Source organism: Paroedura picta, chromosome 2 (assembly GCF_049243985.1).
Source record: "Paroedura picta isolate Pp20150507F chromosome 2, Ppicta_v3.0, whole genome shotgun sequence".
Lineage (NCBI taxonomy): Eukaryota > Metazoa > Chordata > Lepidosauria > Squamata > Gekkonidae > Paroedura > Paroedura picta.
This window is the reverse complement of record NC_135370.1, coordinates 158,195,654-158,217,383: the sequence shown is the minus strand read 5'-3', so window position 1 is coordinate 158,217,383 and position 21,730 is coordinate 158,195,654. Positions and strand designations below refer to the sequence as shown.

Genomic DNA, 21,730 nt, shown 5'->3' with positions numbered 1-21,730 from the left:
ATACGACCCATTTAAGCTTGAATAATATTGAGCAGCATTGTAACGTGAAGTGTCTGGGCAGAGAATTTCTCTTCAGAAGCAGAGCGACTAAGCCTGAAGCAAAAATAATGGGGGTGGGGGGGTGGAGAATAATAATAGTGCCAAAACTGTGCCTCTCTTACTGGAGACCTATAAAATACAATCTTCTGCCCTGAACAGTCTTCTTGCCTTTTCAAAAGATGAAGATTAAACTTGCCACTTACTTAATGTGCTTGGGAAGAAGTTCCTGTTCTACTTTATTTGAGGTTCCAGTTGAAAAGTTCCACAGCTCAAATTTTATTTTTCACTCTTCACTCAACAGTTGGGGAGTATGCCTAGGCTGTGGTTTATTATGAACATCAGTAGAGACATGGTGCCTGGTGTGAAGTGTGCAGGAGAGACTCTGTATCTCTGAACACTCAGGGAACTGTGGAACTGATCAACACAGAGGAATCTCTCTTTCATACTTAATGTGTTCCTCACAGAATCACAGAATCATAGAGTTGGAAGGGGCCATACAGGCCATCTAGTCCAACCACCTGCTCAACGCAGGATCAGCCCAAAGCATCCTAAAGCATCCAAGAAAAGTGTGTATCCAACCTTTGCTTGAAGACCATAATGACCCATGTAAAAACATGGGTCAGACCATGAACCCATAATTGTGGCATTGTTTCTCAACTGTGGTAAAGTAGTTATATCTATGCACCACACTTGGTCTTAGGCAAAAGTCTGAGAAGCGAGTATTTCCGGGAAGCCCCAAAGTCAGCCACAAAGGCAACACCTTTCCCTCAAGGTCTGTTTCCTAGCAACTAGAATTCTGGGGCATGTTGCCTCTGAACATATTCACGTCATCACTAAATAGTCATAATTGATGTCTATCCTCTGTGAATTTGCCCAATCCTATGTTTAAGGCCATTGAAAGCCCATAACCATCAGTCCATTCTGCCATCTGGATTGTGAGAAGATGTATTCTCTGGGTTTATCCTACCATACCACCAAGGAGATGAAGGGAGTGCACATCGTTCTCCTCCTCTCCATTTTATCCTTATAGCAATCTTATAAGGTAGGTTAAGTTGAGAGAGAATGGCTGGCTCATGGTCACCCAATAAGTTTCTTGGAAAGGGGGGATTTGAACCTCTCGAAGCACCATATCACACTGGTTATTTTGAGTCCACTGAAGCTACTGCCAGTAAGTTTCATTGTGAGATTCCCAAGTCCCATATTATGAAATGGAGAATATTTTCTCTCCATTTGTTTCTTCCTAGGGTTACCAACTTCAAGATTCTCACCCAAAGATTCCCCCCCCCCCCATGCGCTGTCCTTCTGAGGCAACACCTTCAGATCTCCAGAAATTTTCCAAGCTGGAGTGGCAGTCCTTCTAGAACCCCCTGAGTTGTCTGTCTTCTAAACTAAAAGGCCTAGAATTCTAAAGAAGATTCGCCATTTGATCATTTTGGTTGCCTTATCTTTACTTTTTCCCAGCTCGCTAATATTTTCTTAGATGGGGTCAACCAGAAATGTATGCAGTATTCCATTAGTGACTCTGGTGTGCATTTAAATAAAGGGTAATGCAATACTGCTTATTTTATTTTCAGTTCCTCTCCTAATAATCCAAATGGGGGAATTGCCTCCTTCACTGCTGCCGCACACTGAGTTCCCATTTGTATTAAGGGGTTCTTCACAACTGCAAGATCTCCTTCCTGGATCATCAGAGTCAGCACAATTACCATCAGTGTAAGTGTCAAATTGGGATTTCTCTTTTTGCCCCAGTGTGCATCCTTTTACCCATATTTATGCTGAATTTTATTTGCTGTTTATTTCTCAGTCACTCAGTGAAAAGACATGTCTTTGGGGAACTGTTTAAATGCATAGGTTTACCATTCTGAACATTTGTGAAGAAATTAGCCTTTCGCCCCGGTTCAGATCATGACAAGAGCCCTGCTCTGTCAGACCAGCATACTGTTTCACATTGGAGGGCCAGCAAATAGGATGTAAATGCCAAGGCCTTCCCCTGTTGCCTCCTAGCAATGGCATTCAGAATCTTGCTGCCTCCAGAAGTGGAAAAGCAAGAGTCAAGTCCAGTCGCACTTTAAAGACCAACAAAAATTGCTAGAAGCAATTCATGAGCCTTTCTTCTATGAATTTTATTTCCTTTTCAAACTATCTGTACTTATGGCCATTATTATGTGAACTGGCAGAGCATTCCACAGTAGCCGTGTTCAATTGCAGTGAACACACATCCAGCCATCCTCCTGTATGTGCACATATCTGTTTGAAAGAAAAAGTCAGTGTATGTCAACCGGCAACTAATAGCTGGATAAATGTGGGGCTTGTATCATATGTTCAGCTGCTACATGTGTTGACTTTAAGAATGTGCACTATGCATGCATTGTATGTGTGTTCACTATAACTTCTGAACCGATCTAGAAACTATTTCCTTTTGTTTGTCCCCAATTTATTATTGATTAACTTAATTGGGTGTCTTCAAATTCTATTATGGGAAAGGGAGGAAAAAATTATCTTTGCATGTTAAATGGTATTTGTTAATCAACTTGAGAACCTCATCTCTTAGTACCTCTTTTTGATTTAAGTCTTCATATACTCTCTCAGAAAAAAACCCTCTGGAGAATCTCAGGCAAGGGTATCTGTTCAGTATCTGTGTAGTGAAGACCAGTGCAAAGAATTAATGTAGTTTCTCTGCAATATCCCTATCTTCCTTTGGCAATCCTTTCACTGTTTAGTGGACTGTTCCAACTTCTTCCCTGGCAGTTTTTATATCTCTGTTATATTTTAAATTCACAATTTATTTCAATGTTTTTATAATATGCTCCACTAATTGATTTTTTTGCATATCAGATTTTTTTTCTACTTTGGACAAGGTTTCTACTTGGTGTAGAGGTTAGGAGCGTGGACTTCTAATCTGGGTTTGATTTCGTGCTCCCCCACATGCAGCCAGCCGGGTGATCTTGGGCTCGCCACAGCCCTGATAAAGCTGTTCTGACCAAGCAGTAATATCAGGGCTCTCTCAGCCTCACCTGCCTCACAGGGTGTCTGTTGTGGGGAGAGGAAAGGGAAGGCAATTGTAAGCCATTTTGAGATGCCTTCTGGTAGACAAAAGCAGCATATAAAAACCAGCTCTTCTTCTACCACTTTTTCAAGGAAGTTTTCTTGCCTTTTATCGTTTTTGCTCATTATCCACTTTGGCATCCTTTTGGCATCTTTGTCTATTTCCTAATTTGTAGTACAAATTATATTCCATCTTCTCCTACAGTGATATTAAATAACCTCAAAGTATCGTTACTATCCCGGGTCTCCCTCAGCTTGCTTTTAACTAATCCCTTCATTTTTCTCTCATAAAATCAAATATGACAAAATTGCACACACACACAATTTTGTGACCGTGGTGTTTGTTTCTAAGCAAGTCAACAACACATCTGACATCTGATCCTGGTCAGCATTCAAGATCAGGTCCACCTTTGCTTCCCACAACTTCTCTGAGGCAACGTTTATTATTGCTAGATATTTTACCTCTACTGCAATCAGAATGTTTGTTTACCTGATTGGTAAAAAGACAATTGTAGTTGCTCAATATTCTTCTTTGGCACCGTTCCTGAGTTTTAAGCAGGGGGCTAACAGTATGTCTCCAGCAATAAATTATGTTTGGGCCTGTTATATCCACTCACTGATTTTTATGAAGGAATGTTCTTGAACTCTGTGCCCTCCCATACAGCAACAAAACATCTAATATGTTGCACGTTCTAATTGTTCACTGTTCTTCTGAGGTACTCACTACATGTTTGGCTGTCCCAAATGCTCCAGTTCTCTCATTTTGGTTTACAAGTTTCTGGCATGAGTGTGCCTATAAAAATCTATCTATATTTCCCTTTCCAAATATTTTTTCTTGCCCAAAATTTCTTGTTTAAATAGCTTTCACATATTAGTGTCCATTACGTTTGCTCCCATCCCTATTTTGAGAGTCTGACAGTGTCATTCTAAGCCAAGTTAAACTCTTCTAAGCTTATTGCCTTCAATGGATGCAAAATTCAGCTTGTGATGGCCCCATGAAAACAGACCATCATCCATAAGGGATGAGTTTCCCTTAAATGAGTGTTCCCTAACTTCTGTTGGCTTCTGTTTAAAAGCTTCTCTGCGATTTTTGTGATGTCAAACACCAGAAGTTAGAATCCATGAACAGAGTTGGTCTCTCATACACAACCAGCTTTTTGCAAAACCATAAAACTCTTTCTCCCAACTCCACCCATTCATTTATGCATAAAGAACCCACAGTTCTTCTTGTCTAGCTTGTCTTATGCACAGAATACATAGCATTTCTGAATACACCACCTTAGAGATTCTAGGCTTTAGCATTTTCTCTAGGAACCTTGGGCTTTGAGGATGCCACAACCCCTCCTCTGTCATTATTAAGGGGAGGTACAAAAGTTCTTTAACATTAATAGCCTCCCTGCTTCCGTTGTTCCTGATTTGCCTTCTTAGAGTTCTACCACTATTTCTTTTTCACCCTTCTCCCCAATGGGGATCTAAGGTGGCTCACATAATTTTCCTCTCCTTTTTATCCTCACAACAACCAGGTTACACTGAGAGCATGTGACTGACCCAAAGTCATCCAGCAACCTTCCATAGCAGAGTGGAGATTTGAACCTGGCTTTCCAAGATCCTACTCTAGAACTTTAACCATTAAGCCATGCTGACTCTCAGTGGTATGACTGTTCACATTGCTGGGAAGATGATTCCTTCACTTGGAATCATCAGCTGCCCAGAACTGGCTGGGAATCTGGGCAAAGCTATCTGTTACGTTTTGGTGATGCCACTGAGGCAATGCCCTTGGGTGATAACTGAGGGTTTCATCCCTTTTACAAGTCTCTTCAGTGGGGTCAACTAATGTCTGAAAGGCTGTTACTTGCTATAGTGTTTTTATTGGTGGAGAGAAGGAAGCTGGTGGTAAAGGCATTTGGGGTACCTGCTGGTTCCCAGTTTGGTGTAGTGGACTTCTAATCTGGCGTACCAGGTTCGATTCTGCACTCCCCCACATGCAGCCAGCTGGGTGACTTGGGCTCGCCACGGTGCTGATAAAGCTGTTCTGACCAAGCAGTGATATCAGGGCTCTCTCAGCCTCACCCACCCCACAGGTTGTCTGTTGTGGGGAGAGGAAAGGGATAGAATCATAGAATCATAGAGTTGGAAGGGGTCATTCAGGCCATCTAGTCCAACCCCCTGCTCTATGCAGGATCAGCCCTAAGCATCCTAAAGCATCCAAGAAGGCCACTATAAGCCGCTTTGAGCCTCCTTTGGGTAGAGAAAAGTGGCATATAAGAACCAACTCTACTTCTTCTTTTGGTTAATGTCATTGTGGGCCTTTTACTATATGTAGATTTACAGCACCTGGCTGGCACACAACTTCCCCAGTAATGCACAGGTGTAGCAAGACTAGTGGTGGGTTGAATGTCTGTGCAGAGAAATAGGAGGGACAAGCCATCCTAAAGCAAAGGAATTCTCCTTTCCCTTTATTCAATGTTAGTTAATGCCATATTTGTGAATCACAAAGTCATAGTGCACTGTGCTTTGCTAGTGCAGGTGTGACTGAAACCTTGCCGGATGATGCTAGTAATGATGTAGATCCTATCAGTGATCAATAGTTGGGTTTGTGATTCTTTGTTGACCTTGAAAGAAGGGGTCAGAGGTTTTCCCTCTGCTGTGGAATGAACAGTTTAATTGAAGTCCTTTTTGTTGATAGTTATCTGCACACTGAAGTTGATAGTTATCTGGGAGGCAAATTAGATACACTGTGAGATTTTTAAAGTTTGTTTCATAGGTGGTTTAGTTGTGTCTTAATTTTTACTTCAGATTGCTGTTTTAATTCAAGTTGTTAGTTGCTCCTGGCACCCCAAATCATTGAACCAGTTCAGTTCAGTAAACTCGACCATTCAACTGTTTGGTTCAAGTTGGGTGGGTAGCTAGCAGGGGGTCCATTCTATATTATTTAACCTATATGGCTGATACTTTCCTGTTTTGACCTTAGTCTTGTTGAGTTTCACCACAATGATACTGGATCTGCTGGGCTTTTAAAAATGCCCCCCCCTTCAATTTCTACTGTGGAAATTCTCTGGAACCTTGATTCTGTTCTGCTGGGCTTCTATTGTTTTCACTTTGGGGGGGGGGTGTTTTTTCCCCTCCACTGGAAACCATGGAGGATGTGGGCACCATCTTTGGGGGACTGTAAAATTGGACTCCACAAATCCAGTCATCAACAAATATGAAAGGCATGTACAGAAGTATCAGGAGGAGGTCCCCAGTGAGTTTGATGACTCTACTTTGTACAGACTGGTCTGTATACTCCTGAACCAGTGCCTGTCTTTTCCCCAGAAAGCACATTCCTGGGGGTACCTTCTTTGGGGAGCCGTAACTCACACCCTGTAAGTCCAAATTTCATCAAAACTGGCAGGCAGGTAGAGGAGAGTCAGCTGGAGATTCCCGTTGACTTTTAAGCCTCTAGTATGCCTGAGTGGGGGGCTATTCTACTCCATCAGAAACTAAACTAGTTCATTTAGCCCCCAAAAGTTCATCATGCTTCATGAACTAGGGGCGCTATGGATAAAACCACATATTCTTGGTTTGTGCCCATCCTAGCAAGGACTGCATTACGAGATGCACAGTGCTGCTTAAGATTCCACCAAAGTGGCCAGCAGCCATGGGCTGGCACAAAGAATGGGACTAAGAATGTTTTTAGAGCCACCCTTGCAGCAAAGCATTTTTTTTGTCTCCTGTGTTTTTCTCCTGTTGTTATTTCAGAACACCAGCAGTTTGGATATTCAAGGATTAGCATCATATGAGGTTGGTTTGAAGCAATGTTAGCTAATTTCAGTTAATTGAAATCAGCTTGGAACATCTTTGTTTAAATGATTGAATGATTAGGGCAACTGGAACTTTTTCAGTACTGTTTGGAATTGCCAATATCTAATTGGAAATAGTTTTTTGGAACTTAAATTGGCGCCATTCATTTTAGTGGCTTCAGATACATTGGGTTGGTTAAAGAAATTATTTAATTGAAGCTTAAAGCTTGTAATATTAAAGATTAGCATTCCATTTATGGAGATTATGAAGAGGTTTTGATTAAGAATCTTAAATTAATTAATGTATTTGTTTGATCTGTTAGATCAAGAAGTGTTTTGCTTGTTTAATGTAATTCTGTGGTTCCACCATGAACTAAATGTGAGCTAGGTAGGGACTAATGAGTGGGTTTATTATTGAGTGCAGAAGTAAGAATAGAATCATAGAGCTTTAATCCCTGCCCCTGGCAAGGAACTCACCTCTCAGACTAGGGGGTCAGAGAAGCCATGTTGGATCAAGCTAGTGATCCATCCAGTTCAACACCGAGCTGCCATCAGGAAGTCCATCAGCAGGGCCAGAACTGTCAAGATCATCCTGCATTCTGTTTCTGTCTTCTGGTGTGTTTCCCAACCCTCCCCGTTTAGTAATCTGCAAATGTAATACGTTCCCCCTCTATTCCTTGCTTCTGAACCCCTTGACGACCTGGACCACGCCCCTGATCATGGATCCTCCTTGCTGGTATATTGTTTGCACACCTCTCACTCTCAACTTGCTCTCTAGACCCTCCTGGCTCTGGTACCCCTCGGGCTTTAGCTCATGGCTTGTTAATAACCCTGCTAATGGACATTCCTTTCAGTGCAGCCCTGTTGCTGCAGGAATTCTCATTCCATTCTGTACTCAGCAGCTGTTACTGCTCAAGGCCTCTGTTCTGACCCAGTACTGTGCTACGGCAGCAGCATAACAGACCCCCGTCCAACAAGACAGTGACACTGAGATGCCTTAACCTCAGTGCCGAAATAGTACTGAAGTGCTACACCGGTTTATTTTATTTACTTATTTATTCATGCAATTTATATCCTGCCCTACCCTGTGACATCTTGATGTGGTGTATACAGAACCAGTTCAGTGCTCTAACACTCAACTTAGAATGTAAAAAAAAAAAACTCAGAGGAAGTTTGCAAGGTGAAAAAGGGCGGGGGGGGGAGTACTGTGGATATTTTAAGCCTAGGGTAGGCAAACTGTGGCCCTCTGGATGTCCATGGACTACAATTCCCATGAGCCCCTGCCAGCAAATGCTCATGGGAATTGTAGTCCATGGACATCCGGAGGGCCACAGTTTGCCTACCCCTGTTTTAAGCAGTATACTACAATGATTCAGAAATGCAGCAATGGGGTAGAAAACGGAAGAAAGCCATAACCCAATGAAAGGAGGTTTGCATGAACAGGTAAACAGGTAAACAAATTCTGCTAGCAGCCTGTTACTAAAACAGGTTTGTCTGAAATGACAGGAAAAAAGCCATTAGCAACCAGTTACTAAAACGGAATACAAAATCAGTTTGAAAACGGCCTCTGCCTCTTGACTGAGTACCGTTGTACAAGGATTGTTTTAGGCTGCTAAAAGTTTTATGCCTTGCTTAAGCTCTGCCTGGGTTTTAAATGGTGGGCATTTCATGGTTTGTTCATTTTAATTCTTTCATCATGTTTGACTCGGTGAGTTGCCTCGAGCAGACCTCTGGAGAGGCAGTATATACATTTTCTAAATAAAACAGGTCAGTATGCTACACCCATCCTCTAAAAGTATTTCTCAAGTGCTATATGACCGTATTGTAAGCTCAATGACAATCTACCCCCCCACACACAAGTAATATGCACCCAATCTACATACTTAGACTTTTCTTATCACCTACATTATGCAGATTCCTGACCTGCAGCTGACCTTTCTCATCAAAATTGTCATGGGTAGACTCCAAAGATTCCTTCACCATAAATCAAAACTTATTTCTACAGAGAAGACCTTTGGATTTCCTTTCCCAGAATGCCTCTCACTTGCTAATCGGCTAATTTCATTTTATTTCCCTCCTTCCATGAAAAGAAATTAATGCTACACTTCACTCTTCTGGCATTTTATTCCTTTCTCCAGATGTTCAGAAAGTGTACGCATCATTCAATGCAAAGAAATGGTTCCAAAGTTCAGTGATGCTACTCATCTATTGCAGGTGCTTTAGTGTTCTTCTGTGCTGTTATACTTTTTGTACAATGTATTCAAACAGATTTTTGTGTGCTTGGTTTATCTGTATGTGTGAAGCCCTGATGGAAATCTTGCCTAGAGGTTGGAAGTTCATGCATCAACTCTTGTTAACTTCATTCTATCATAAAAACATATTTCCCAAGTTCCCATTGACTTTCTTGGTATATCCTCCATGTCCATAAACAGGAAATGCTGTTTGAAAATCTCCGAAACATTTGGCTCATTTGTGCTGAAAGGTATATACTTTATGGTTTAATTTAATAGTATTTGGTCATGAATTTCATCATTCTCATTCTGCGTTCTTGTACAATCCTTATAGTTCTCAACTGCTGACCTTCTGTGATGTCACAAAAGTTAAACCAATGGCAGACAATGACCCTTTTACCTGTCAACATCCAGTAAGATACCAGAGCAGATTAGGTGCTCTGCTGCCAAACAACACTCTCAGCTTATGGGCTGTGAAGGTGTATTTCTCATCTTAGATCAAGTTACATTTTTATTTCATTCTGTAGTTTCACTGTTGTTATCTTCTTTGATCCCTCATCTCTGTATCCTCTGTGAGATTAATTCTGACCTAAAGGTAATTTCAAAAACGAAATAAAAGCGTGTTTTACTCACTAAAAGGGATCTTGCGAATATCACTAACATATGGGAAACTGCCACTTCCATAATTTTGTTTACTTTATTTAATGGTGTGTATCCCACTTGTCTTCTCAGTGGGGATCCAAAGCAGTTTATAGTACAAAAAAGAAAATACAAATAAACGAGAGAAAGAGGAGTATGGGAGGCTTTTGAGTACAGAGCCAGCCTTCCATTCTCTCCTTACTGGTCTTCCAGTCAGCTGGAGGCTAGAAGAGCTCTACAGCTCACCCTTCTGGGCATACCCATGCTTTAAATACCCCTGGAGCAGGGAGAGAACAAAGTTAGCCCAGTGTTATACAGCGGCTGCTAGCTAGTTAGCAGGCTATTTTCCATTTCCTCTCCTGCCAGCAAATAATAGCTTCTGGAGATCTGAGTACTTAATTTAAATAATTTAATGGATTTGTTTTCCCCTCCCTCATGAAAATATGCTGTATTAAATATGTTCAGCATTGGTCGCTGATTGTCAATCTTGCTTTGGGCTACAAAAATAAGCATATTAACTTGGGGAAATGTATTGATATCAATGCAATTTTGTCATATGTAAAGGTATCCCCTGTGCAAGCACCGAGTCATGTCTGACCCTTGGGGTGACGCCCTCTAGCGTTTTCATGGCAGACTCAATACGGGGTGGTTTGCCAGTGCCTTCCCCAGTCATTACCGTTTACCCCCCAGCAAGCTGGGTACTCATTTTACCGACCTCGGAAGGATGGAAGGCTGAGTCAACCTTGAGCCGGCTGCTGGGATTGAACTCCCAACCTCATGGGCAAAGCTTTCAGGTGGCTGCCTTACCACTCTGCGCCACAAGAGGCTCTTGTCATATGTATATATGCTATTAATAATCAAGAGATTTTAATGGCAGAAAAAATAAACTGTACTTCCAGGTAAATGCCTGTTCAAGATCATCCTCTTGGGAGCATGGCCAGAAATAACAACTGAATATGTGTAATCATGAATGAAACACAAAAGAAATGGAAACAAAACGGGCACAACTTTGCCTGACAAACAGGAGTGAAGGCATGATTCCTGTCTGTTTTGCAGAGTTTCAGGAACGCAGCTGTATTCGTCTGCAGTAGATGTTCTTCTTGGCAACTGGTGGGACAGATTTACCAGGGGCTACGTCAGTGATGATATGATGTCATCACTTCCAGCATGTATTGAAAAATGACAGTATCACGTCATAATGTCATTATGATCCTCTGGTATTTGGGCAAAACTCTATGGTAAAGATAGCTCCTACTGGATCTTTTCAGAAGATTTTATTTATTTTATTTTATTTTATTTATTTGATTTGTATGACCGCCGCTCTCGGAAACCGGCTCGCGGCGGTTCACAATGTTTTAATACAAATACAATATATTAACCATTAAGATTCCCCATTAAAACCCCATTAAAATAATGACTGAGTCACAATGATGGCGATTAAAAAACTATTCCCGTACAGGCCCACTGGATGAGCAGAAGGGAACGGATGGATAATTGGGCATAGGGTGGAACAATCTGGGGAACCAGGTCAGTCTAGTACTGGCCTCCCCCCTCCGGGGAGAGGGGTCCGGATCAGGATAGGGTGCTAAATTTAGAATCCAAAATTGCACCTGGCATTCGGCATCTATGATTTTCTTCCATCACAGCTCAGGACTGAATGCATCACATGTATTTTGCATAGTCTTCAGAAGGGTGGGTGGTGCATTCTCTATTCAAGCCCTACATTTTTTAAAAAATTGAGCTTGCACATGTGCTATAATGCAATTAAAATGTCAACCACAATTATTTTATTTATTTATTTATTTAATGCCACCCTTCTCAGTAATTGCCATCTTGGGGCAGTGAAGAACATGACCCATATTACATATATTAAAATCATAATCAATTTATTAAAAATTTAAATCAGTACTTAACAGCAATTCCTGTTAGGTTCCTGGTTTCCCAGCACCTACGACTAATATCACCACTTTGGGCCCCTTCCTGAGAAGGGAGGGAGGGGGGAGGCCGCTGCAGCCACCTGTACCGCCGCCGCCCATAGTGCATACCGGCTTACAGTTTCTAAATTCTGGTCACCTTACCCCTACATTAACACAGCCCTGCCAAGGGAGACCACCAAGGAAGCATTTGCAGAGGAAGGAAATGGCAAGCCACCTCTACTTATATTGAGCTGGGTAGCTATGTTGGTCTGAAGCGGCAGAACAAACTTTGAGTCCAGTGTCACCTTTAAGACCAACAAAGCTTTATTCAAGGTATAGGCTTTTGTGTTCATGCAGACTTCTTCAGAGAGATCTGCATAATTACTTAATTACCTTCTCTGGGGTTGCTGTAGATTGGCTGAAATTTGATGGCCCCTTTATACACACACAGTAGGATTTATAATAAAACAAGCAGAGTCATATAATATTTTGCTTTGTTGGGCTGGTCCCCATAAAAGGTGTTATATGACTTTGATTTTTGATTCTTTTTAAAAATGTGTTTTTCTCTACTGATGTTGCACTTGTTTTTGCCTGGCCTGTGCCTGGAGGCAAAACTGACATCATGTCTTATTAGGAAAAAAAAACAGGTGTGGAAAGATGAAAGCAGGAAGCTCTTCTGTTTCTCATCGATGAACTGGGAGGTGAACCCTGCTGGCCCGACTGGTTATACGGAAGAGCCTGTGACACAGTTTCAAAAGAGCAACCTTTGGCCAACTCCCTTCAGTTATGGGAGGTTCAGGAACTTAGATTGAGTTAAGACTTCTCAGTATGCAGAATACCTTGCTGTTCTGTGTTAAGAATCCACACATGCACATTTTCCTGCCAATCTGAACAAAGATTTCAAGGACCATTTACGCACTGGGAATTTGTGCTCAAATTGGGGGAGGATGAGGTGCACCGGGCCAAATGCTCCCCCTTGTGGGTGCAGGAAGAGGTGGGGCAACCTGCCACAACTAAAACTCCAGCCTGCAGCCTGGCATGAAACCTCCAGTGCGTAAACAGTCAAAGTGTTTTATTCTGACCAAACCTGACAAGCAGATGGAAGCAGCATGGAAGCAGTTATTAGCCAGGGATACCCGTTTACTGTACTTTTGTCCATTGAAAAATATTTTTACACCAAACACGAACTTTCAGAGCAGCAGAGGGAAGATCATAAAATGCTGAGAAACACAAAGATTGCAATGATGTGTTGACTTTCCCAGGATTTTTTATGGGATGGGGAAGGGTTGCCAGCCTTCAGGTGGTGGCTGAAGATCTCCTGGATTTAAAGCTGATCCATTCCATTGGAGGAAGCTGCTGTTTGGGAGGGTGGAGTCTACGGTATGGTAGCCCAGTGAGGTCCCTCCTGTCCCCAAAGCCCACCCTCCCCAGGCTCTGCCTGCCAAATATCCAGGAATTTCCCAACCCAGAGTTGGCAACCCTAGGGTGAGTGAAAATAAAACGATAGATGTTTTTATAATAGCACCATCAGGATGTTATTTATGGGTGAAATTAAGGTGGGATTCTAACTGTGCTGACATGAACAGAGATAAAGCTATTTATTTCAGTGGACTTAGAAGGGCGTAACACTACGTAGAATTGCACTATTCACTGATGCATGCGTGTTATAGACACTCTCACGCAAGCCAGAAATCTTGCGGCTCTTATAAAATGGGCTCCGAATTGTTTTCACGCTCTCGTTTTGGTCTAGCTATTTTGAATCCTTCAAGTCTATTTGGTATTGGACATTTTCGAGAGCTAGCATGGTGTAGTGGTTACGAGTGGCAGACGAATGACAGAGTGGAGAACCGGTTTTGATTCCCTACCCCCCCCCCACACACACTTGCAGTCCGCTGGGTGACCTTGGATTAGTCACAGTTCTCTTAGAGCTGTTCTTAGAAAACAGGTCTCTTAGAGCTCTCTCAGTCCCACTTACTTCACAGGGTGTCTGTTATGAGGTGAGGAAGGGAAAGGTGTTTGTAATCCACTTTGGGACTCCTTTGGGTAGCAAAGCGTGGGGTATAAAAAACAGCTCTTCGTTTTAAATCCAGTTGGCTTCACAGAAAGGGAAACAGTGCATTGGGAAGGTGGAATTTGACCTTGGGTTTCATTTTTTGCTTTTGCAATCATTCCAATGCAAAAGGTTTCAATGGCAGCTTCCAAAGCCACCTGAGTAGCTTGTCTGGACTAGCAGGAAATGCTGCAGCCTGCCCTTCTCTGATGGGCAAAGCCCCGTTTAAGCAAACAGCTACATTTATAAGTGCTTTAATGTCAGCTGCTGTTGTTTATGCTGCCAAGTGCCTAAACAGGCTTCAAGTTAAAGAAGGTTGATGAAAATAGCTCATATTAACGAGATGGCCTTTGAGCAAAAAAGGACGTGGCTGTGTTTGTTAGCACCAGAGCTTCAAAAGTGCATTTAGACCAAAAGGAAATCGTCTCTTTCCCCCAACCCCGGATTGTAAAAATGATGGCAACAATGTACAACCATTCAAACTTACGCGGCATTTCATACGGACTCTGTTTTGGCCCACCAATATTTAATACTGAGCAGACACAAATGTAAAATGGGCAATCAAGTGGCGAAATAATTGAAACGGACTGTCACTTTCGGGCCTTTCCCTCTTTGGTCACCGCACTTCTCATTAATCACGTGTGTATGGGTATTCTTGCATCTGTAGAGCCGGGCTTCATTTTAAGGTCAGCCTTCAATTTCTGGAGAATATAATTTAAAGCTATTTATAGACCTTTGTGATTGCCTGTACTAGCTAATGGGGAGAGGGGGAGGCCTTCCCTCTGCATCTGAGAAATAAATGTGTAACAGCTGCGTCTGCTTTAACTTGATTAAAGGCCCTAAAAAGTAAACAGAAGAAGGCCTCCCTCCCCTCCCTGCAGAAGGGAGCCACCGTGAGCCCTCCTATCTGTTTCCCTTGTAAAATTCTTCACCCGGGCCGTGCGTCTGGTTCATCAACAGTCCCCGGGTTTCTGTGCTGAGAAGTTTACTTTGCCGTTTGTCTCGAGGAGGGTCAGTGTGGTAGTGAATAATTTATAGGCGGCCTGAATGAGCTCATTAGTCACCTTTTCAGAGTTTTAAATGAGTTTGGTGGTTGTCGTTACATGAGGCCTTCTGTTCGGCAGCACGACAAAATGACAGCTTGGCAGCTGGCTCGCTTGTAGCCGGGGAGGCCGCCTCCTTTCAGAGGGGGATTTGCTTTTGTGTGCTATTCAGGCCCCTTTTCTGTCACCCGGTGCTGGGCCAGTAACTCCCGGGCTTCAGACCTTCTTTCTCTCAGGCCAAGTGGAGTCAGTAACTGGTTGCTTGCATTGCAGGGGTCTAGAGATCTGCACCTCCTTAGCACTGTAAACGGCTCTCCAGCCTGTCCTTAATTCACTTTATGCTGTGGAGCTGGAGAGCCAAGGAATACAAAACCTATTCTCCATAATGTATATGTTAGAATAGGGTTATAAAATAGCAAACTGGTTTACTTGTGACTGCCCCATTCCTGTGCCCTTAACAGCAGCCTGCTGTTGAAGATATTCCTGGCAAACAGAGAGGAAAAAACCCTCCACCTTTAAATGGCTGTTGTGATGTTTATTTCATTTATAACTTACCTCTCTGCCCAATGAGAACCCAAAGTGACTTACATCATTCTCCACTCCTGTTTTGCCGTCATAACAAGCCTGTGAGATAGGTTTGCACCCGCTCTCCCAGACACTATAAGCTCTACACAAGAGTGGCACACTAGTTCTTAAAGGCACATGAGCAGGGTCAATAAAACAGATTTGGCAACTAGAACTCTCCAGCAACTGCATGGTACATACACATGCCCCTAATGTTATTTCAGATTTTGTTGGGTTGGTAGAATTATTTGTATGGGGCAAACTGTTATTCTAAATTTTCCTTCCCTAAGAGGAAACACAATCTTTTAAAAATAAACTCCAATACTTGCTGGTTTCCACCTCACAGTCCGGACTATTCTGTATAAGTCAAAGGCACACTAGAAATCTTCACTCTGCAATCTGTCCCAGGTTGCTTTTTCAGAATAAAATAAGGTGTCCATACAGGTCTTAAGATGGTAACTTCAATTACAATGGTCAGGCAATGGCTTATAACTGGTCTCATAACAGAATAGTGGAGTTGACAGTGGTTTTGTTCCAGTCTAAATTGTCCATTTCCATGTTTTCCACCTTCCCCGCTGCAAACCCTCACACATCAGAAGTAGGACATGCTACAGGTCTTGCCATTCCAGGGGCCCTTGCAGTGCTGAATGGTTAGGGGGCTGTCACACTTATGTGGCCTATGAACTGCAAGAATGGGAAAAGGGCAATGCAAATACTCGACTAGTAATTGAGCATACATATCTCTCATCGAGCATGCGTGCAGACCACAAGTCGCATAAGTGTGAAGATCCCCTTTGATATTGGGGCATTACGTTTGAGTGTCCCTCCCTAGATTCAATTCCTCCTCTCCCCAGCAAAGTGAAGCCGTCAGTTGCTTCCAAAGTTCCAGCTATCCCCCTGGGAGGGGCAGGGGGGCTGCAATTACTTGAGCAGCACAAGTAACAGTGCCAGTTATGCTGTACAAAGACCCCTTAAACCTTTAACTGGCTCTGATGCTACGGGCTCCTTGAATCCTTAAACCAGGCCTACCACACATGATGTTTCTGGGGTTCCCCCAAAGCAGCATTTTGTGGAAATCAGTGAGCTGCAGTGGGGGTGGGGGGGTGGGGGGGGAGGAGGACAGTTCTGCTCCACTGATGAAAATCTGAACCTTAGAGACTTGGGTTCAAAAGCCACCTCTGTCATAGATGTATTGGGAGGCTCTTTGACAATTCAGTCTTTTTGCCTCAGCTCTCAAGAGAAAAATCAGACTTGAAATTAAATAAGAATCTGATCCTCTAGGTATATTAGTATCTTCTCCGGGCTGTGTGCAGTGGAACGAAGGAAGGACTGAGAGACCCATAATCTCTTTACCAGGGGAAGGAGCTTTATTTCCCATTGAAGAGAGAATCAGCAGCAGCTGGGACATCCAAGAGCACTGAGGAGAATTGCTGAACATTACATATTCTAGTGCTTCCTTCTGCTGATGTGACTGCTGGTGATGATCATGATGAGACTGAGGCTGATTACATGGACACAGTTAGATCGAGTTTTACGCCTGAACTTAGCACAAGAATTACCTTGGTCACTCTGATTGATTACTTGTACCAGGATAATCTAGTTTCAGGAAGAACACTTCCATATTGATTCTCATCTACCTCTCAGCAGCTTTTGATATCCACCTGGAACTCTTGTTCAGATACGGGATTTGGGGAGGCACAATACTCTAAACTGTTCCTCTCCTATCTAGAAGGTAGACTCCAGAAGATGATGAAAGGGGCTTTGGACCTGCTCCTTGGGATTTATGAAATGGGGTTCAGCAAATCTGTGTTGTTCAATAACACATGCAGTACCTTTATTACACCATATACTGAAACTGTGCAGAGGTTTCGGATGAAGTATCATCAATTTGCCAAAGACACTCAATTCTCTCTTTCTCCATTTCATCAAACTTGGGTGGAACAGTGGAGTTGCTAAACGGGTATCTGGAGTCAATCATGGGCTGGGTGAGGCTTTTAAATTAATAAACCTAATCCAGATAAGGTGAAGGATCTTTGGATCCAGAAGTCAGTTTATTGCCTGTTCTAGATATTGCTGCAGTCCCACTAACATATCAGGTCCATAACTTGAGGTGTTCATAGATCTAGTCTTACCTTTGCATGTCCAAAGGGCTGTTGTAACTTGAAGTCCTTTTCTTCAGTTAATATACAAGCATCACCCATCCTTAGAAAGAAAAACTTAGTCACAGCCTTCAAGAAAAGAAAGAAAGAGGCTTGGCTCCCCCCCCCAACTTCTGAGCCTCCCTAATCATGTGCAGAAGACTTTCCTGTTTCAATGGGGGGGGGAGAAGACCTGAGTTCAAAGCGATCTGAATTCAACAAGATTAACAATGGAATAAACAAAGTAAGTGCAGAATCTGCCCAGGTTTCTCCCCATATGAAGTGAGGCAGGTAGTCAATTTGTATGCTTTTATCTTTTTTTTTTGGGGGGGGGGGCTCTTCTGATCTTCCATATACTGATATGAACTTGCCCTGCCCTTTGTAAGTAAATGTATTCTTGATTATGTCCTTAATGTTTACTGACAGTACACCAGAAAGATATAATTTTATGGCAAGGTATGCAGTGTTCATTTTGGAGGAACCACATGTAACTGGAAGAGCAAGACATGCTTGAATAAGCTATTGCAAGCAATCTACTATTGGAAACTGTATACAGTATCTTTTATTGCATAACAATAATATTTTTATGCAGAAGTGAGCCAGATAATTTACTTCCTCATGTAGACTTGCTGTGATTTTCTCAATCAGACTTCTATAGTTTTTATAATGTTTCAGCTTAACTGTAAATGAGAATGTGAATGAAAGAGCTCAATAATCCATTCAAATGGAGCAGTGTCAGGGGTAGTCAAACTGCGAGTGCTGGCAGGGGCTTCTGGGAATTGTAGTCCATGGACATCTGGAGGGCCGCAGTTTGACTACCCCTGAGATTCATATCTAGGCACTCTGCCTGTTAATGCTACGTCTCTTTTGGACCATGCAAAAGATTCACTTTCCACTTGCACATTGTATGCAGGCTCTGCTGCTTGGAATAGAGGCTCTTCTAGGGCCTATTCTGCACACAATAGATAATGCACTTTCAATGCACTTTAGAAGTAGATTTTCCTGTTCTGCACAGGAAAATCCAGCTGCCAAAGTGCATTGAAAGTGCATTATCCTATGTGTGCAGACTAGGCCTAGGTCTCCTGCCCAGCACCTAGATTGGATTTATTTATGTATTTATTAAAGTTTATATCCTGCCTTTCTACCCTCACAAAGATCACCAAAGCATACATGATAAAATCATAGAACCACCAAAATTACGACACCAAAACACCCACATCTTTACAACAATTAAAAACTGAGCCAAAATACATAAAAAAAGATAAAAACAGCAATAAAAACGCTGTTCAGGAAAGAGGGATCATTGAGGAAAAGGCAAATGAAACAGACAAAAAAGTCTTTGCCTGCTGGCAGATGGCAACAGAAGAGGACAGATTCATTTTCTGGGGGAAATTCCAGAGCTTTGATACCATGACTGAGAATACCCTCTCCTGGGTCACTGCCGAATTTCAAAAGGAAGGAGCACCCAGACAGGACCTCCAAAGATTACTGTAGTTTTCGGGTGAGTTCTTCAGGGACTAGGAGAATCCCTTAGCTATATTGGTCCCAAACTATATTTGTTTTTGAAGGTCAAAACCAGCACCTTGAATTGGAAACAATTTGAGAGCCCGAGTGATATGGCCCCTATGACCTGCTCCAGTTAATACCTTGGCTGTAGCAGTCTGTACCAACTAAAGTTTTTGCACATTTTTCAAGCATTTTCATGTGGAGTGCATTGCAGTAATTATTTTATATATAACTAGGGTATGCACCACAGTAGCCAGGTCTTTCCTGCATAGGAAAAAAAAACAGTCAAAACTGGTGAAATTTACTCCTGGCCACAGCTGCCACCTACTTATTAAAGAACATCTCTAGAGTATGGATTTATTCCTTCAAGGGTTTCTTATCCCCATCCGGAACACATGACACCTTAAATTCTGGGTCAGACCTTCTGCTGATCACTACTACTTCCATCTTGTTGGGGTTAAGTGTCTGTTTATTAGTTTGCATTCACTCTAACACTGCCCTTAGCTACTGACGCAGAATTTTTACAGCCTTCCTGCATACTGATGACAGTACAGCCCAAATCTCCAAATAACTGCACCCATCAGTTTCCTGTAGATGTTAAAAAGTAGAGGAGACAAAACACTGCAAGATCCCATAGGGATGAACAGCAGTCCTCCAGAACCACTTGGAAGTGATATCATGCCTGTCTAGGAATCACCAGAAACTCTGTAGTGACTTTTAGAGACGGTCGACATCACCTCTATGTTTTTCCTGAAAGTGATGTCATGCCATTGCCTGAGGCAGATTTTTTGAGATTTTTGTTTCTACCAGTCATTTTCAACCATTACTGGAAAACAGGACCTATAGATCCCCGTTCCCCAGACTTCAGTCGCCCTGTTCTTCAACAAGCTTTAATTTATAATGCCAAGGTGATCACCACTTCCCCCCTGAGAATAGGAATAGTGGCATAAACACCTTTATTAAGGCCAATTTAAAAGTGACAAAGTAGCAAGCTAGTTTTCAGTTTCACCAGAGCTGTTCAGTAGACTGGCAAGGTGGAAGGAAGCATATTAGTAGCCATGATGGAACCACTCCACTCTGCAGTTCATTGGGCCTAATGTTCACCCTCCAAAGTAGCCTTTTTCTCCAGGGTAACTGATCTTTGGTCATTTGGAGATCGACTAACAGTGGGAGATCTCCAGGTGCCAATTACTTGCCAAGAACTTTAAAAGAGATTTCAGAATGGTATCCAACTCTTATTCAGAAAGCTGAACATCTCACTTTTTCAAAGGCCTTATGAAACTTAGAGTACAATCCTATGGACATTTATTCTGAAATCTCCCATTTTATTCAGTATAAATTAAGTATGCATTAGGAATGTAGTCATACATTTTTAAAATGTTTCAACTCCCTACCCCCCGGTAAGGTGCCATTTGAGTCAAACTTTGTTCTGCTACTTCAGACCCAACACAACCTACCTGATTCTGTTTTAAGCGTTGTTCATTTGGTGATTGCATTTTAAGCCCCCCCCCCCACAATCCCCTCCTCACCTCTTTGCATTGTAGATATACCTTGACAGTAAGTTCAGTCTGTGGGTGCTCAGAGCACAACTACATAATGTGCATGAAAATGTAACAGAACAGCCATGTTAGTCTATCTGCAGCAGTAGAAAAGAGCAACAGTCCAGTAGCACCTCAAAGACACAACATTTTTGGCAGTGACATTCAGAGCAGAGACTCCCAAAAACTGCCACAAATGTTGCTAGTCTTTAAGGTTCTACCAGACTATTTTTCTCTTCCACTGTAACAAGACGATGACATCTACTTTTGCCAGGAAAAATAGTTTTTAGAAGAATCAATTGCAACAGCAATCATATAGGCATTCATGGTGCTAGTCAGTAAAGAACTGCATTTTCCCAGCCACAGATGATAACTGATTTGTTGGAGGGCCAGATACAACTGAAGCACAGCTAAGAGAGGAGAATGTTGAGCTGTGTTGAGTGAACAGCAGCAACTATAGCTCCCTGATTCTGTGAAGGTTCAAGGGGGTGGCAGGTTTATGATTCTAGGATTCTTTGAAACTTGGGGTGCCGAAAAGGATGGACAGAAAGCACAACCAAACTGCTCCGTCCCCCAGCCCAAGAATCCCAGTACACTGGTGGACAAAGGTTGCACCTGTCCTCAACTTTCACCGTTGACCTATAGGCCTGTGGCTTGCAGATACAAATTGGCAAGGTTATCATTGATTTTATCATCATTAAACATTACTCACGAAACTATTTCATAACTTTATTATGTAGATATTTCATGTATTTAAGTGTGTTATCTTATCAACTGACCACGTGGGTGGGGGTGCATGAAGAGCCCCTCCCCCCAGATTATATTTTTGACCCAGGTCGCCTTTGTTTTAGCCATGCCTTTAACAATAGTAACAAATGTAGCAGTGTACATTTATTATCCAGAATAAGGGACTGTCAGGAAAGGCCTTCAAAGTTTTTAGTATATTTTTCTTTCCTCCCTACGACCTACTTCAGGAAATCTGGAGTGCGGAAGGAAGGGGTGTAAGTGCTTAAAGTGCTTTTTGTTCTGCTGCGTTCTGTAATGCAAGTATATATTCTTGCCAATGCACATCTTACAATTAGATAATATCCCATTTTAATCACACTCACAGGGGAAGCAAATGGTGTGAGAAAGGGACACACACACATTTAACTGTGTGAGCCAATGGTGGAACTTATATCGGCATATATAAACCATGTTGATTGAAAAATATAGGGTATTCAAGTATTATTTATGTAT

At 42.3% G+C, this 21,730-nt stretch overlaps 1 protein-coding gene across 5 annotated transcripts in view; it reads left to right on the top strand.

Moving 5' to 3' along the window:
* The window catches only part of FOXN3 (forkhead box N3), a 226,303-nt gene that overhangs the window by 25,777 nt on the left and 178,796 nt on the right, over positions 1-21,730 (top strand). For 2 of the 5 annotated variants that reach the window (XM_077323448.1, XM_077323441.1), the window contains exons 1-2: positions 918-1,081; positions 1,614-1,752. The exons of 1 other annotated variant lie outside the window; for it this stretch is intronic. The gene's annotated coding sequence lies outside the window, so the exon portion shown is untranslated. Of the gene's footprint in view, positions 1-917; positions 1,082-1,613; positions 1,753-8,609; positions 8,634-9,044; positions 9,081-21,730 lie in introns of those variants that run through there. 2 more of the 5 variants (XM_077323445.1, XM_077323447.1) reach the window with 2 other exon arrangements.